We start from the raw sequence: 17,399 nt of genomic DNA, 5'->3' as shown, positions 1-17,399 counted from the left end.
CAGGCTGGTGTGGGGAATAAACGTGGGGGGGGGGAGTCAACATCCTAAAAGAAACCAGGCTTACTAGTCGGATAGAGACACCCCCAAGGCTGTGACCCTTAATCACCCTTTGGGACAGAACTGAACTCAGCCCGGGGCTCCATCTCATCCAGGGGGCAGACAGGTTTCCCAGGGAACACTGGCCAGGTACACACCCCTTAGAATCATCAATCAGTGGGCATTCCAACAAGGCAGCATTTCACCATGGACAGATGGAGTTCAGAAGGACAGGTTGAGGAAGGGAAGCAGGAAGCGTGGAAGTGGGAGAAGGGACGTTATGTCTAGGGGACGGCTGTGAGGAGATGAAACAGGATGCAGAGAAGGTGCTGGGTATAAAACTGGCGATCTGATCACCAGGATCAACCTGGAACCCCCTCCCAGGGGGATGGACAATGAAAAAGTGGGTGAGGGGTGACGGAGGATGATGTAAGATATGAAAATAAGCATCTAGGACTTATCAAGGGTTCATGAGGGAAAGTAGGGGGGGGAAGGAAGGGGAAGAAATGGAGAGCTGACATTGGGGACACAAGTGGGAAGAGAATGCTTTGAAAATGATGACGGTGGCATATGTGAAAATGTGCTGGACACACTGGATGAATGTATGGATTGTGGTAAGAGATGTAAGAGCTCCCAATGAAAGTATTTAATAAAGCAAAAAAAGCTGGTGATCTGACACCAAGGGCTCAATAGAAAGTAAATGTCTTGAAAATATGATGGCAAAACATACGTACGCATGTGCTCAACACAGTGGATGTAAGATTGCTACACGAGCTGTCAGAGCCCCCAATAAAATGATTAAAGAGTAAACCAACAAATAAAACTGGCCATCTGTTCTGGGGCCCTTCACGCCATTCACAACGAAAAGTTGTTAAGAATCCAGCTCATAACTAGAATGTAGAACCCCCCCACCCCAAAAAAAAAAAGCCAGCCGTGGAACTGAGATGTAGACAGATGGAAAAACACAGACCGGTTCTATTTAAGAAAGAGAAACGTTCAAACGTACAAGGGGCAGAGAGAGAATGTAGCACTTTTACAAGAGGGAGAGGAGAGAAACAGACTGGGGCAGGAGCTTGGAATGAAGTCAGAAAACAGAGAAGTACTTGGACTTTATACTATTTTACCAAAAAGGAAAAAAAAAAAAAAAGCTGAAGCCAGTGTGACCACATATTAATTTATTTTTATTCCGGGTGTGGGTACATGGCATTTGACATATTCATCTGTGTACTTTTCTTTATTTGAACAGCCACCCCCCGCCCCCGCCAGGCTAAAGAGGTATCCCACAAAGTTTATGTTTATGTTGCTCCGAGAAGCTCCAGCTCAGGTTATTTGCGAGTTTGCTATCCTCCACCCAGCCCCACCCGCTTTTTTCTTTTTTTCTGGCAGTTTTCCTGGCAGCAGGGTGGACGGATACATTTCATTGGCCAAAAAAAAAAAAAAAGAAAGGCATCAATGTACCAACTAACTGGCTGGGCTGTTTGCCTAACGCCCGCGAGGTCATTGTCAAAACACATCCCTTGGGAAGGGCTGAACCCGTTAGGTCTCCTTGAGGTGCAGAGACACCAGCTACACCCTACCCCTCAGACCCTGAGCACCCACGCACCCCATCACCAACCAGACCACAGACCTTCCCCAAAGAAGGCGGGGGACACAATGTCCGGGTGGCCACTCCAAGAGTGTGTTCCGGGGAGTGTTCAATAGAAGTAAACAACTGTCTGAAACCCTTAGAAGGGAGATGGGTTTGGAAGAATTCGCTTTTGAAGTCAAGAGGTCAGGTTCTAGTTTGCCCGGGCGCCTTAAGTCTCTGGACTAACTCTCTTTTAATGTGACCACAAATGTTTTCAAGTTTAATGCAAATTTCCTTCCTTATTGAGGTCTAACCAAAAAGTGGCCAGTTTCTGGACTTAGATATTTTCAACTGTTCTCTCTCTCTCTCACATACACGCACACACACATACACACACATACACACACACACAGTTGCCCTTTTCTCTCTTCTCTCCCTCCCTCCTTCCTCATGTTCCCCTTAATCCTACTCTTGTTCTTCTCCTGGGCCTCTTCCTCCTTCTCTCTCTCTCTCTCTCTCTCTCTCTCTCTCTCTCTCTCTCTCTCTCTCTCTCCCCTCTCCTCTCTCCTCTCCTTTCCTCTCTTCTCTCTCTCTCTTTGCCTCTCTGTCTCTCTCACCCATAGAGTAACAGATGCATGACAGTTCGCACACCCCCTCACCCTCATCTCTTGACTTAGAAGCAGCCAGGGTTACCATATTGTAGCATCTCCCCTTTTTCAGAAGGTTGAAAGGTGTCCCCCAGGGCTCTGCTGTGTCATAAAAGAGCCCAGGAGAGGGCTGCTGGGGCAGCCACACGGAGTGGTCATTTCCACTCTGGACTTACAGCGGCCAGGGCTCAAGAGCCCCAGAGCAGTGCAAACAGTTTGTCCACAAAGTCAAAGGCTGGTGACCGGAACTGTCCCCGGGGCCCCTGAGAAGGCAAGCCTGATGGTATGCTTCTGAAAAGTCACATGGCCCTGAGGATCCCACGGAGTAGGCCTCCTCTTCCGCACCCATGTGGCCGCAGGCCTTGAAATCCACTCAGCCGCTCAGGTCCACAAATGCCGAGGCTAAGGGTGACGGGTGTCTACTTCAAGCCCAGGTACTCTGCATGTCCTTCCCTCTGTGTACTCATGGGCAACCTTTGAGGCTGACCTCCTTGTACAGAAGAGAAACCGAGTGCAGGGTAGTTGAGGAATGGGTCCAAAGTCACAGCGTTGAAATGTCCCTGGCTAATATGTGGATGCAGGGGCCAGGGCACTTCCTCTTTCGGCCATAGCTCAGTGTGGAGTCTGAAAGATCATAGATCAAGAGGAGGTAGGAAGGAAAGATAGGAAAGAATGAAGAAAGGAAGGAAGGAAGGAAGGAAGGAAGGAAGGAAGGAAGGAAGGAAGGAAGGGAGGGAGGAAGGAAGGAAGGAAGGAAGTCATGCATAGATTGATATCCAGGGGGGAAAGATGCCCAGGTGCAACAAGGGACCACCACTGGAACTGCTTCAGGGGAAGCATTTGAAGTCGCAAGTCTGAGGGATGGAGTATCGTGGGTTCGGCTACTCCCTTCCCCCCACCCCCCTGCCAAAATGTACGGACTTGAGCATTGTCCTCTACCTGTAACTCAGAAGGTGGCCTTATTTGGAATACGGGTCTTTGCCAATGTCATGAAGAACCTCTAGAGGAACGATCACAGCGTTGCGTGGGCCTGACCACTGATGACCCAGACCCTGCGACAGAATTGGAGACGACAGAACCATGGAAACTGAGGCAGGGGTGGTGTGGTGTTGACCTATGACTGAAATGCCTGCAGCTCCTAACAAGTTAAATAGATATAGATATATCTTGCCCCCAGTTTTCTGCAGGAGCCAGACCTGGCCAACACCTGACTCCAGGCTCCTGGCCTCCGAACGTGTATCCTTGGGCATTTGTCTGTGTTAAGTCTTGCAGCACCAAAGCCAAGACAAACTCGCTGTTATCGAGTCCCCATTGAAATAGAGCCAGTCTACAGCCTTCACCCTCAAACTCATGCCATTGAGTCAATTCCAACTCGTGAACAGTGACCCTATAGAAGAGGGTGGAACTGCCCCCATGGGATTCTGTGGGAAGAGAAAGCCTCATCTTTCTCCCGAGGAGCGGCTGGTGGTCTTGAACTGCTGACTTTGTGGTCTGCTACCCAATGCGTAACTCACTAGGCCAACATGGGCTCCTGGATACTCTTCAAGCCAGTGGTGATTTTTCACTGCAACCCTGAGAAACTCACAGGAGGGGTGAGACGAACCTATTTTCACGACAGGATTTAAAAAAATAGAATTCAAACGGATGATTTTTTTTCACATCTAACAGCCTATGGAATGAATGCACACTGGTTCCCTTGGGTGTCCCCTGCCTTTGATAGCCTGGGTGCTCAACAGCTATTTGCTGACCTGGTCAGGGGTCAGTTCCACCCACAGCCCCTGCCAAACTGTCCCCTTTTTCTGCCAAAAAAAAAAAAGATTGGTGAGATTCCTGGTCTCTTCTCGTTAGAGTAGCCAAGGAAAAGCATCGGACGTCTGAAGGAGTTTCTGAAGGAGCCACCTGGAAGCGCCATCTGCTGAGAGAAGGGCATCTAGCGGCCCAGGGTCTCCCTTGAAGGGGCTCCACAGGATTCCTGGCCCCACATCCGGACCCCAACCAATAATTTTCCCCAAGTCAAATTCTCACACCCCCTTCACTTCCAGGGCATTCACAGAGGCTCTCTAGAACTTATGGGATGTGCTGGAAGTGGGAGGGGGTGGGGGCGGCAGGTAGACCTGGGAGGTCAGCTCCTTCTCCAAGTGCTGAGTGCCTGGGTGGGTTTCCCTGCCATCTGACCCCTGTCCCCATTATAAGGTCAGCCACTGTGCAATGTCAGCTGTGAGCCTGGACCTGGTCAGCAGCCTTCGGGCTGGCATTTAGAACCAGCGACTCATTCTAGGCTGCAGTTAGCAGGTCTCTCCCAAGCATGTGTCTCATTCGCCCACTCCATCCTGAACGGTTTGGGTGGAGATGAAGGGAGGAGGTGGGGCTGTAGATGTTGGGAAAAGACAGGAGGAGAAGGGGAGGAGGAGGAAATCAAGGTAGTGGGTTAGAAGACCCTGGTTGGATTTATGAATCAGACTGCCAGGGGGTTGAAAGCATCTTACTAGGAATGCCATCTTGGGTCCCTCTCTTGGAGGGCTGAGGTCAAGGTGAAAGTATATGTCTATCTGTACCTCTATTGCTGTTAACAGTTCATCAGATAGCACCTCCTTCTGAAAGAGAGATGGTAGAGTAAATACAGGGGCTATTCCAGTACCACCAGGCAGTCCCACAGGAGCATCCCCCTGCAATTTCTTGTTAAATTATTTACACCCTAGGTGGTGCATGTGGGCACCATTCTGACTCGTAGTGGCTCTGTGCCCAGCAGAACCACAGCACCATGCGGTCCTGATCTCGGAGTGTCCTCACACTCAATCCTGCCATTGAACCCCCTGCTGCAGACCCCCCCTCCCCAGCTCATCAAGCTGGTTGGGACTTGCGAGAGGCAAAACCCAGAAAGGCATACGAGGGTCTCTAGGGAGACTTGCCATTTCTCCAAGCCGTCCTGGGGACAACCTTGGGGGCAGTTGCTTTCAGACCCGTCCAGCAATCGAGATGACATTAAATCTGTGAAAGCTGGAGCCTGCGACAAGTAGAAAGTGGCCAGAGAAGGGGCGCTCACATATTTCCCACTCGTGGGTGGCAGCAGTGTGAGGGTGCACTCTGCCAGAGGTGGAAAACTTGTGAGACCTGGAATAACAAGGACATCAAGTTCCGGCTTTGAGACGTTTTGACCGAGTGCTTAATATAAGCATGGGCATGGGGGCACATGCACGTGCACACACATGAATACACACATGCATACTCTTCTTTGGCAAAGGGTAGCACACTAGACGGACTATTCTACCCCATGCTTTTTAAATGCCTTTTTTCCTTCTACTGGACAGACCCTTTGCAAGTGTCCATAAAGAACGCTAGCCTCTTCCCCACATCCCCACACTACATTCCTTTAAGCGGATCCATTGCCTATCCATCAGGTGGCACGGGGCCATTTTCTAGACAGCTGTGCTGCACGGACTCTCCCGACGTGTGTTGTTTTCTGTGTGTGATCACATTTCAGGAACAAGGTCCAGGAGGCAAGGTGCTGGATCCGAGGGTGGTGTCCTCCTCATTTGGGTGCATAGTACCTACCGTCTGGCCACTCCTGATGGCTACCACCTTCTATTTCCCACTGGAGGGCTAACACTTGGAAAGGATGGGAGGGGGGATTCAAATCTACCCCATGGGGCCTCAGAAGAAAGGCTTGGTGACCTCCTTCTTAAAAACAAAATAAAAGCTGCCACTGCGGACTCCTACGCGTGCAGTCCCCCCAGCACACAGGAGGCTCTCCATCCCCTAACCTGCGTTGGCTGTGTGAAGTCAAGGTGTTCATTCTTGCCAATCTCCTTCCCTGGTCCCTAAGCTTCTAAACTAGCTGCTCTGAGGGTTGCAGCGGGTGTGTACTCAGAGACGTGAACTGCTTTCTGGCTACCTGGATTTCTTCCCCGAAATCACCCCTGCCTGGCTGTGCATGCAGGAGTCTGTTTCTCCCCCTCTCGGGGTGCACAGGCCCCCCAGGGGCACACCACCTCCCCTGAGTGAGTCTGGATCACCCTGGGGTGCCCAGTGACTTGAGGCATGTTGAGGGGGCTGCTCCCTCCCGGATCTGCCTTGCAGAGGGAGGTGAAGGCCTGGGAGGAAATGACCGCTGTGAACCAGGGGGCTTTGGGAAGGTGGGTGGGGATGGAGGCGGCTTGTGGGGGCAGGGTGGTCAGACGTTAATATTCTCATCATTTTGGCCAAGGGGCCCCGGAGTGCAGAGCCTTTCGGCTCTCTGCGGAAGCCCAGACGTGAACTGGTTGGAAGATGAATGTGGTTGGTTCTGACCAGCCTATGATGCGGCCTTTCATTTGGGTGTATTTATGGGGTTTCTATTCACCCATTAAATATGACAATGGGCAAAAAGCTGTTGAAGAGGGGGAGTCCAGGGTTCAATGAAGGGTGTGCGTGTGGGGGTGGGGTCACAAATCTGTTGCATAGGAAAGGAGTGAGGTGGTGACAGACGGATTTTAATCTCGGGTCCTTGGTTGGTCTGTGTGGGATCCTGGCCCACTCTTGGCAAGTTTAGACCCTGATCTCCCAGAACAGACAAAGTTGGGAGTGAGAGGTAGGGATTAGATGCTGGGACGGGATGGGAAGACCCAGAAGACACTGCGGATTATGAACTGGACAGTTGCCCCCCATCCCAAGGGGTCCTCCCCCCACCCCACACTGACCAGGTCTGATACATCTCCCAGGCCCCTTCTCCTTCTCTGCGGAAGGGAACACCCAGTCATGAATAGGCTGCCGTTAAGCAACCACAGCACAGGCCCTTCCTCGTCTCTCCTGGCCAACATGACCACCTTTAGAGGGATCTGACACCTTTGAGAAAGTTTTAAGTTCCACCCCACGGTGTTCAGGGTCTCAGACAGTGGTTCTCAACCTTCCTAATGCTTCGACCCTTTCATACAGTTCCTCATGTTGAGGTGATCCCCCCAGCCATAAAATTATTTTTCTTGCTACTTTATCACTGCTATTTTGCTACTGTTGTGAATCGGGTGACCCCTGTGAAAGGGTCAGTTGACGCCAAAAGGGGTCTCGGCCCACAGGTTGAGAACCGCTGGTCTAAGACTATGTACAGGGCTCATCACAGAAAGGAAAAGCAAAGGCAGAGAGGAGCCACCAAAACAAAAGGCAGAGTCACGTAAAAAAGAAAAATGAGACCAGAAAGGAAGGGAGTTGAAATCTTGGCCATGTAAGAAAGATTTTTAAAAGAGGGAAGGAAAGAAAAACTGTGCACAGGGTGGAAAAGGGAAAGAGAAAGGAGGGGCGAGTGGGGAGGGAGGAGAGAAGAGAGGACTGGAGACAGACAAGGCAATGGTAACAGAGAAGACTAAGAGCCCCGGAGCCAAAAAGTTGGCAGGAGACGTGGCCCCTCTTTCAGGTCCCTCCTGAAACCAGGAGAAATGCTATCAAGAGAAGTTTCTGAACGACACCACAGTGCTTCTGAAATTCTGTCCAACCCCCTGCATCACGGGAGCGTGTCTGTCTTAAGTAAACAAGATGTAAAAAAATCTTCCCTTAAACCCAATTAGTGCACCCCAGAATGCCCCCACCTCTGCTCTCCTGCTCCCTTCTGGCCACTAGGCCAAGGGACCTAGCAAAACCCATTGCTGAGACTCAGCCCTGTTTCTTTCTCTGACCCCCCCACCCCCACCCCAGGCCAGCATCCTAGGACAGCTTGGCTGCCCTGCTTGCCAGTTCTGCAGCTGATGGCCTGCAGAGAGTGAGCGGCAGAGCGCTAAGCAAGAGGCCACAGGGAGCTAGCTCACTTGGGAAACCTCCTCGCTGCCCTCCCAGAGCAGGCGCTCATAGACCTCTTTACAACACAAACCTATAATTTACACATTTTGATTCTGACTGTAATTTCGCCCTTCTGAGCTCAGCTCCGGTGCCATAAAACCCCTGGGGCCTGGCAAAGGGATCCCCCCCAACACCACCTCTAAGCCCCTGCTCCCTAAAGTTCCCGGCACTGCTACAAATAATCGCATGGAAGGCGGCCAAGGATAACTAGAAAATAAACACAGCTCCCCAGCCGTCAGAGCCCAGGCCTCCCCAGTCCTCTGGCCCCACCTGGCTCTCTCTGAGCCCTGGGGAGTCAGCCTGCCAGGCAGAGCGGGAGCTCAGAGCGCTGCCCAGAACCCCGGGTCCCTTTCTGCGCTTCTAGTCACTACAGGGGCCCCATCGGCCATTGTCCTCTCTGCTTTACAAATAAACCCGAAAGAAAACCAGACTCCTGTACGATTTTCTTGCCTGGGTGCAGGGACTAAAGTCTGTCCGCGTGTGCCTAGGGAGCTTTTGCAGAAGAGCAAGTGCTCTGTGTTTGCGTGCGCACCGAAGGACTTGCGTGCACGCTGGCGTGAGCGAAGAACGACTGGAAGAACGATTGCACGCGTACGTAGATTTGCCTGGAGAAAACGAACACAGCGTATGCCAACGGTTCACGACGCACAAGTGATTCGGCGCTCTCTGCCGACCATCTCGGGGTGGGAAAGGAAAGTGCCTGTGGGCAAGCAGTTCGGTGGGAAAGGGTTCAGTAGGGCGAGCAGTTCGGTGGGAAAGGGTTCCGTAGGGTGTGCAGTTCGGTGGGAAACGGATCAGAGCGCGGACTAACGATTACCACGGCGGCGGGCGCTAGCGTGCCTTGGAAGGATCCAAAATAAAGGACCCCAAGGCAGCGTCCCCGCTGGTTTGTGGGCTTGCGTATACAAGGCTCAACCCAGAAAAACACCCCTTTGCTTCCAAGCCTGCCTTCTCCCTGCCGGCGTGGCCTGCTCGGCAGAGCGGGCGGAGGGATGATTGTTTGTCTCCTTTACCCTTCCCCCCAAGCTTCCTGCGCCTCACTGCGTGGGGTCGCGGCGACAGTTTGGGTTGGTGGCGCTCAGTCTCTGCGCTGCGCCCCCCCCCACCCCCCCGCACAGATCGGATCTTTAGAGAGTCTGCCCAACGCCCCCAGCAGCCACCGTTCGCTTTCCTTGGCCAGGCGGGCGCCACTGACCCTGCACAGTGCTGCGGAGCCAAAGCTAAAGTCCCTGAGTCTGCCAAGCGCTCCCGCGCGGAGAAATCCCCACCCGGCCAGCCGCTAAGGGGAAGGTGGGTCACTAGCCCATGTGTCACCCCCCCCCTCCCCACGGACACTCCAATGTCGAAGCCTGTCCTGGCGAAGGCGTTCCTTCCCACACGCACACACGTGTGCCCAGGATTATAATACAATATAACACATCGTAATAGCGGATATTATTCCGCGTTTACTTTCCATTAGGATGTGTATATTGTGTTAGGCTGTGCTTATGTGTTTGTTACGACGTGCTGCGATACTGTATCTCTCAATTTCCCTCCCATGAGCCTTGGGCCTCCAGGCTCATTCACTGCACACCACAACCCTACCCGTGTGCGTGGGGGACTCTGTTCTCCCCATGCGCTACAAGAGGAGGCAGAGTGAGAGAAGTTTGCCCAAAGTAGGACTCCTACCTCCACCCCGTTAGAAAGGTGCAGGGTTTGGATTCAACTCACAGGTTGGGATCTGACATCAAGTTGACAAACTGACAAACATCAACACAGCTAGGGTGACACTGCTGTCTCATGGTTGGCCCAATGCGAGGAGTATATATGACTTGCTATTACTTACTCCCACCAAAGGCAGTCTGCGCCTTGGTGAGCCTCAGGCTGAGACCACAGCTTCCACAATGCTATGGACTTTTTTCTGAAGTGATGGAACTGGGGTTCAGGATCTAGGTCTGACCACCCACCCTCCTCTACTAGCTCTGTCAGAGCGGTTTTTATCTGCTGGGTGCAGAGATGAGCCTGAAGTTCAGAGAGGTTAGGCTGTCTGCCTGAAGGCACTCAGCAAGCGGAAGAGAAGAGCCCATAGGACACTGGATTTAGAGAGCCCTATGCATGACCCTCCCCAAATGTCTCCAGAAGGTCTAGTCGACTGCTGATAGGAAATGAGGTCTAGTGGAGGTGTTCCGAACTGTGCCCATTGGAGACATCGGGGAGCGCGTGGTCAAAGGGAGAGGTCATCCAGGAACCCAGAGTAGAGTTCTTAAGGACTTGGAAGGAGGACTCAGGCCTGGCTGGAACTTGATGGTAACTGAAGGCTTCCAGCGGGATCCACAGAGGAGAGGACGAAGCCCCTGCATCCTGGAAGTTTCTCTGACGCTGCTACTGGAAGGAAGCAGGGAGAGCACGGAGCAGGGACACAGAACAGGGACACACGTGCACGGGACACATTGTTTATTCCTAGACCCCCCAGGTTTTACAAGTCAGGGACCTCTGTGCCCTTAAAAATATTGTCAAGGACAATTCCAAACCCAGCTCTCAAGGCCGACCCCCCACCTACTCTCCCAGAGCACTTACTCCGTGCAGCTTTCTGGTGCCACACTACAGAGGAGAGGAGGGAATTCGGATCCACCTTGGCTGGATTGTTCAACTCCCATCTCACCTCCAGCCAGCCTAATCCCCAACCTGTGGGACAACTCCCAGAGCCAGTGGACCTGGCTGTCTGGTGCAGAGCAAGCTTCTCAGTCCATGAGCCCTGCCTTAGAATATGCGACACCCCCCCCAAACCCTCCCCCAGATAGGGGCCCTGGAGAAAAGGAACTGAACAGACAAGGGGGGCTCAACTACCAAACCGCATCTGCTTGCTCCAGGTGAGGTACCAATGGGTGCTCCCAAGCCCCATGGGGCCAGCCCCTTTGGCTGCCCAGCTGTCCAACGCTTTGAGAGGCACTTGGAGATGAGGTTCAGGAGAGGGAGGAGTAGTTTTAAACAACAAAAAATACATGAGTGCCCTTTCAAGGTAAGAATTACACCTTCCAGGAAAGACTAAAGGTAAAAAGAAAAATATCCAGAAATGACGGCTAACTTGGCCTTTTCGACATACACTGAAGGACCTGCATGAGTTCTAATTTGCCAGGAACCAAAAAGATTGCCTCCACCCTCTGTTTCTCTGTGTGTGTGTGTGTGTGTGTATCTCTGTGTGTGTATCTCTGTATTTTTGGGTTTCCATCAGCGTATCTGCTTGTGTGTCGGCATATCTGTGTGTTTATAGGTGTGTATCAGTGTTGGGGAGACCTGGACGCTGCCTCCCTCTGAGAAGAGGCCTCATCGCTCTCATCCATGCTATCCCTCCAGCCTAGCCTCCAGGCATCTTGGAGTTTTGGGGGGTGGGGGGTGAAAAGTGGCGGGGCTCCAGAAGTAGGCAGAAAATTCCAGAAAGTCTATGAGCCCTGGGAGTGGTAACAGACGAATGGGGCGCTCCTAATCCAACTCAACAATCTGGACAATTGTCCCCATAAGAACTGGCATTGGCCCGTTGGCACATCCAGGGATGGCTGCAACATTTGGTCCATCTAAGTCAATGACAATGCCACCCTGGTAATTAAAAAGGCATCAGATGGGGGAGGGGGTCGCCAGGCGTTGGTTTCAGGCCAGGGCAAGGAAGTGTAATTTAGCTTGGCTTTTGGTTTTGTTTAAATTCAAAACCACCATGAGGGCTGAACTCCTTCCCCCACGCTCCCAGGCCCAGGCGGAAGGCTAAGGGAGGGTTTTAGGACTCCCCCCCCCCCTTCTTCATCTTGTGGCCTCTTTTTGGGTCCAAGTGCTCCTAAAGTCCCCTCTGGACCCACCTGGGGGCCACTGGGCGGGAGGAAAAGGTATCGGGGAGCACGCGTGGGGCGGGTGTGCCCCCAGCGCACCCAGAAAAGATGACGCAAGTGGCGCTGACAAGCGCTGCCCCACCGAAACGCGCCTAAATAAAGGGTCTGCTGGCAGCGAGGTCCGGAGGGGATTGTCTCACACTCCGGAATCAGGCCCAGACACGTTTCGAAATGTTGAGCTGGACGCCCGCCCCACGCGAGCGGCAGCCGGCGGCCTGGGCTAAGCTATGGGGCTGGTTTCAGGCTGGCGCTGGGCTGCGACCACAGGTGCTCGGTGGAGAGGGAGACCATCTCCTTCCTTTGCCAAGTTTACACTCCCTCCACGCGCGAGTGCCCTCTGCGGGCAGGGCTGTCGGCCGGGCCCCAGCCATGACCAGAGAGGCAACAGGCAGCGGGCAGGCCAGAGATTGGCACCAACTGAGCCAGTGTGGGTTTCAGAGCTGGTCTCTCCCACCAGTCGGGTGGGCTCCCCCCGACTGATGACCCTCGGTCACAACTGGGTCCCCAGGCCCCAGCACATAGCTGTGGACGAATGGGGTGTGTCTAGAATCCGTGATTGAATCCAGAAGTCTGGCTTCACTCTGAACTTTATCCCAACTCCCCGAAGGGCGCTGAGTGACTCTCCGCTTGTCTGTCCCCTGTGCTGGGATAACGGGCAGCCTTGAGGTCCCTATCAGATTCTTAAAAATTCAGTCATTCCCAGTGGTAACTATAAAAAACATCTGCCGCCCTCAGGGCACCTACCATAAGCTACTGACTCTTCGTTCATTCACTCTCCCCGCCACGTGGGGATGGACCCCGGTGCACCCCAGTTTGAAGAGCTGGAGCAAATAGGCTACTAACCAGCTGGTTCCCGCCAGCCTTTGAGGAGTGTAAGCACCCGCATTTCTTTCGTCTGGGGCGCGGATGAGTGCTGGCGCCAGTTTCCAGAACTCGGGTCAATTCACCTACAAGTCTTCTGCGCTTCAGGGAGAGCACAGCCTTCTCTTCCTTTCTTCCCTAACTGCCTAGCTGGAACCAAGAAAACCGGCCAGAATCAGCTCAGACACTTGGAGACATTGGGACTAGCTTAGCGGTGCAGAGCAGGGCTGAGATCTGGAACCTCCCGGAACTCCACAGGCCAGAACACAAGGGTTTGTCTGCGATCCTGCCCAAGGCCGCACGCAAAGAGACTTTTGGAATTCTCAACGCGCCTAAGAGCCTCGAGTGTCTGCAGTTAGAGTCCCAAGAAAGGCCACTTTAGGGGCCAATGTGACCGACCTAAAGCCATTGTCCGGGCCGCGCGCCACTCTCGCGTCTTTACGCACAGGCGCAATCCGCAGGATCCCCGCTCCCTGCCGGCTTCGGCCACAGCACACTAGTCAATGTAATGAATGGAGAGAGAAAAGAAGAGGCGGGAGAGAGGGGTAAAATATCTTGGAAATAATACTCCGAGAGAAGGAAATATGGACAACAGTTTATCAGCACCCCCCCGCCTGCCTTGCCTGCATGTTTAAAACCCCTAAGTAATTTTAGATTGTGTCTTCAGTTAATATATCTCTCTCCCTTTCCCGCGGGCTGACAGAGAAGCGCCGTTGTTACAAGATGTCTGCAAGGGGAAAAGAGGGGGGGAGGCTTTAAGAGTTTCCACATTGTTTAGCTACACAAACGGTTTGTGGTTCCTGAGACCCTGCCCCACCTCCACCCGCCTCCGAATCTCATTTCACTTTATGACTCCAATTGTTTGAGGGTACCCGCGCCACATAAATCCTGTTTCGAGATTAATCTCTGCTCGCTCGCTCGCGTTGGGCGCAATGATTTTTTTTTGAGTTCTTTAAAAGAGAGCGCCGATCGGAGATTTATTAACAAGGAAAAATAGTTTATTTTTATTGTCGACCTCGGAAAGGTAGGGGCGGGAGTGGGGGAAGAAGGGGAACCAGTGCGATGGATAAACAATGTGGCTGGGCTGAGGGGGCTGGGAGTGTTAAAGACTGGTCAGCTGCGAAGCCCAGGACGACTTGAACTTTACTCACTTTACTCAGGGCTCCCCTCCGCGCACCTAAGGGTGCACAGGGCTGGGTCAGCCAGCAGCGAGGCCATGATGGTTGTGGAAAGAGACTGAGTGTGCACGCGTGTGGTGTGGCGGGTAAGAAGATGGTGCAGTGTGGAGACCACCTTCCTCCATAAGCCAAGGCGGCGGGGGGGGGGGGGTCCTCAAAACCAGCCTTTCCCCAGAAACAGTGTGATTTCCGGAGCCAGCGGAGGTTCTGGAAGGTCCACTAGCCGTAGGACTTCTGGCAAATGTGCTTGCCTTGGTGTGTGTGTCTGTGAAACGCTATATTCTCCATCAGCTTCTCGGTGGGTATCTCACCTTCCAAGAGGTTACATTCGTCCTAAGAAATCAAGATCCCCGGGTGGGACACACTCTGCGCTCTGGACTACTGACTAACTAGCCAGAAGGTTGGCAGCCTGGAGCCCACTTAAGCACAACCCAGAAAGCAAAGCCCCTAGGAGAGCTGCTTCCGTAAGGGACACAGACAAAACAATATGGGCGCTCACACATGGGGTTACCCTGAGTCCCAACAAATCATCTCCAAAGGTTTGGTAGGAGCTGGGGTAACCCAGTCTCAGTCACCTCCCCTGGCTACTGGAGCCCCACACAGACCCCAGACCGCTTTGTGGATGTTCCCACCAGCATTTTTTAGCACTGGCCACTACACGGAAGAGCCACAGGAACCCAGGCACCACCTCCTTTCCCTGGGGGCATATCTTCTCACTTTTGAGGGCATTCCATCAATGCCATTGGTCTGGGCATTGTTTCCCCTGCCTGTAACCGCCTGTCTGGCAAGGCCACTCTATTTTTTCTGGGACCTCAGTTTCTCCTGACAACACAGGAAGGGACCTTATTTGGCTGGAGAGCCACCCACGCTCAAACCTCTTTCCAGCCTCAGGAGTCCACATGGCAAAGGACACAAAATCTGCAACATCTCACCACCCTCCAACAAGGACAAGGCCCTGAACCTCTGGGGGAACCATGAACCTCCTCTCCACACACACAGCATAAACAAGCAAAGCTTGGCATACATTTTTTTTCAGGGTCTTCGGACAGGTGAAGGGAAATTTTAGGCACGGAAGCCAGAACCGAAGTCAGAAAGAGGCCCTGGCAAGGCCAGGGTCCTCCTCCGAGTTTGGAAGAGCACCGAGTTAGGTAAAAGCGTTTGGAAGAGCACCGAGCTAGGTAAGAGGAGCGTGCCCTCTCAGAGCGCTGGCTGAGCTAGAGGCACCCTGGCGTCTGCGTGTCTGTCTCTGCCTTCAGTCCCTGGCTGCAGACAGCAGCCCCAGCGCAAGCTGCCCTTGGACTCACAGGAGGATGTGCAGATACCCGGGAGACCCAGACCGCTCTCTATGGAGCACTCCCTGGGAGTCCTGCTCTAGCTACCCTCACCCAGGGTCTCAGCTCATTTAGGATGCTGGGGTGAAGGCCTTGGTGGTGGATAGGGTAGGGCAGGCAACCCTGGTGCTCCGCATCCCTGAATCCTTCCCAGACGCCTTACCCCTGCACCTGCTCGGAGCCAAAGCAGACATGACGTTCAACATACTAGACCCTCTCCAGACCCTTTTGGGGCACACAGTCCTCAGTCACCCCTTGCCCAGATACCCAACGATAATAGAGAGTGCCACTAATAGGGCGTTTGGCATTTCCCCCAGCTTGCCCTCTGTACTTTCTTGTTAACACCGCGATGATAATCCAAGAAGAAACTGGGGGCTCAGAGAGCGTGAGTAACACGCTTAGGGGTGCTCAGTAAAAACCAGAGCGCTGGGACTGCAGCTCTGGGCATCAGACTCCAAATCCCTGTCACCTGTCATTTTCTACTGTGCCACGGTCAGCTTTTAAGGGTAGCTCCCCACCCAGCACCCAGCACCCTGATAGCATTCTACCTCGTGGGGCGATGCGCAGGCAGCACATATCGCTTGGACCAGAGGTCGTCCCAGGCCAAGCCTAGGGGGAAAGTGACAAAAGGTCCTCCCTCCGGCGCACCCTGAGTTCCATTCTCTGGGGCCCCATCTCTGTCCTCAGAGCTCTGCTCCCCACTTCCAGTCTGTCTGGCACCCCTATCCCGCAGCGCCGGGTGCACGGACCCCTACCAGCTTTGGCGCCCACCTCCTCCCTCCCGAAGAGATCAGGGCGGCTTGCCCGGGGCCGCCCGGCACCCAGCCCTGCCTGTCGCCTTACCTGGGCGCGGGGACTTGAGGCCTGCACTGGGGGCCTAGGCACGGGCACGCGCGCACCGCTCCATCCAGCATCCGCTGCCCGAGAGCCGCGTTTCCGGTTGTCTAGCTCGGCGCCCCCTGAGTGCGCCCGATAAGCTATCGGCTGCCCGGAGAGAGGCGGTCAGCAGTGAGCCGGGGCACCTCGGGCGGCTCCGGGCTCCCGGCCCGGCTGCCTGCCAGCGGCCGCTCAGGACAGCGGTCAGAAGCCTGCCTAGGTGTTTCTGGTTACAATCACCTCACACACAGGCCTGCATTCCGCCCTCAGCCCCCCACCCCCCTTACCACCAAATTTGAAGTCACACCTTCTTGTGGACTGGGGAGCTTTGCCGGGGTGGGGTGTGTCTGTGTGAGAGAGGAGGCTGTTAATCTATAGAGCTCCCACAGGCCCGTAAAAAGGGATATTTTTGGTGGTCAGAAATCCCTATCAAGGAGCTACAACGCCCTCGCCATCTCCCTGTCTGCTGGGAGTTAATTTTCTTCCAGTTTAGCCAAGAGTGTTGTGTGTTCCTAATTATGTTCTGCACGGGCTGGGTGAGTGGGAGTGGGTACACTCGAACAAATTGTTGGAGCCATTCCTTTGTTCGTTTCCCCCCTTTGGAAAGATGGAGATGGTCGCTGGTCGAAAAGGTGACTGAGGAAAGAATTGGGGGCTCCTGTGTTGCCTGAAGAAAAGTCGGAGGGTGGGGGGAAGCCAATGACAACGACTATGTGTTAAAACAAAGGAATGAACCCCAATTCCCAACTGCTGGCCGCAGCCCAGAATCCCTCAGAGTAGAACTGGGGCTGCCCACGCTTGCTCGTAGATTACCAGGCCTTTCTTCCAAGGTGCCTCTCACAGGTCTCTTTACTGGCCACGTTTGGTAACCCATCAAGGGAGCCCTCAGCACCCTCTGGGCAATCCATATCCTCTTTCCCTATTGCCATCCATTGTGGGTCCATGGGTCTCAATCCCTGAAAACAAAACTCAAAAAACAAGGTTGAGCAGGAGGAACTGTAATCAAAGCCATGGTTGCACATCAAGAGACGAAGTTACATAACCATAGAAATAGCGACCAAACAACTGGAGGCTTGAGAAGGTGAGAGGTGGTCCCAGTGTCACACAGCTGTAGGAAGACCAGCTGTAGATGGCCGTGTTTGCCTCTGGGTCAGCTCCACCTCATAATGACTCCAGGTGAGCCTCATAGGACGGGGCTCCGGCTCCGTGGGGACTTCCGTGGCTACTGTTTTCAGGGGATTGCC

Source organism: Tenrec ecaudatus, chromosome 16 (assembly GCF_050624435.1).
Source record: "Tenrec ecaudatus isolate mTenEca1 chromosome 16, mTenEca1.hap1, whole genome shotgun sequence".
NCBI lineage: Eukaryota > Metazoa > Chordata > Mammalia > Afrosoricida > Tenrecidae > Tenrec > Tenrec ecaudatus.
Note: the sequence above shows the minus strand (reverse complement) of the source record.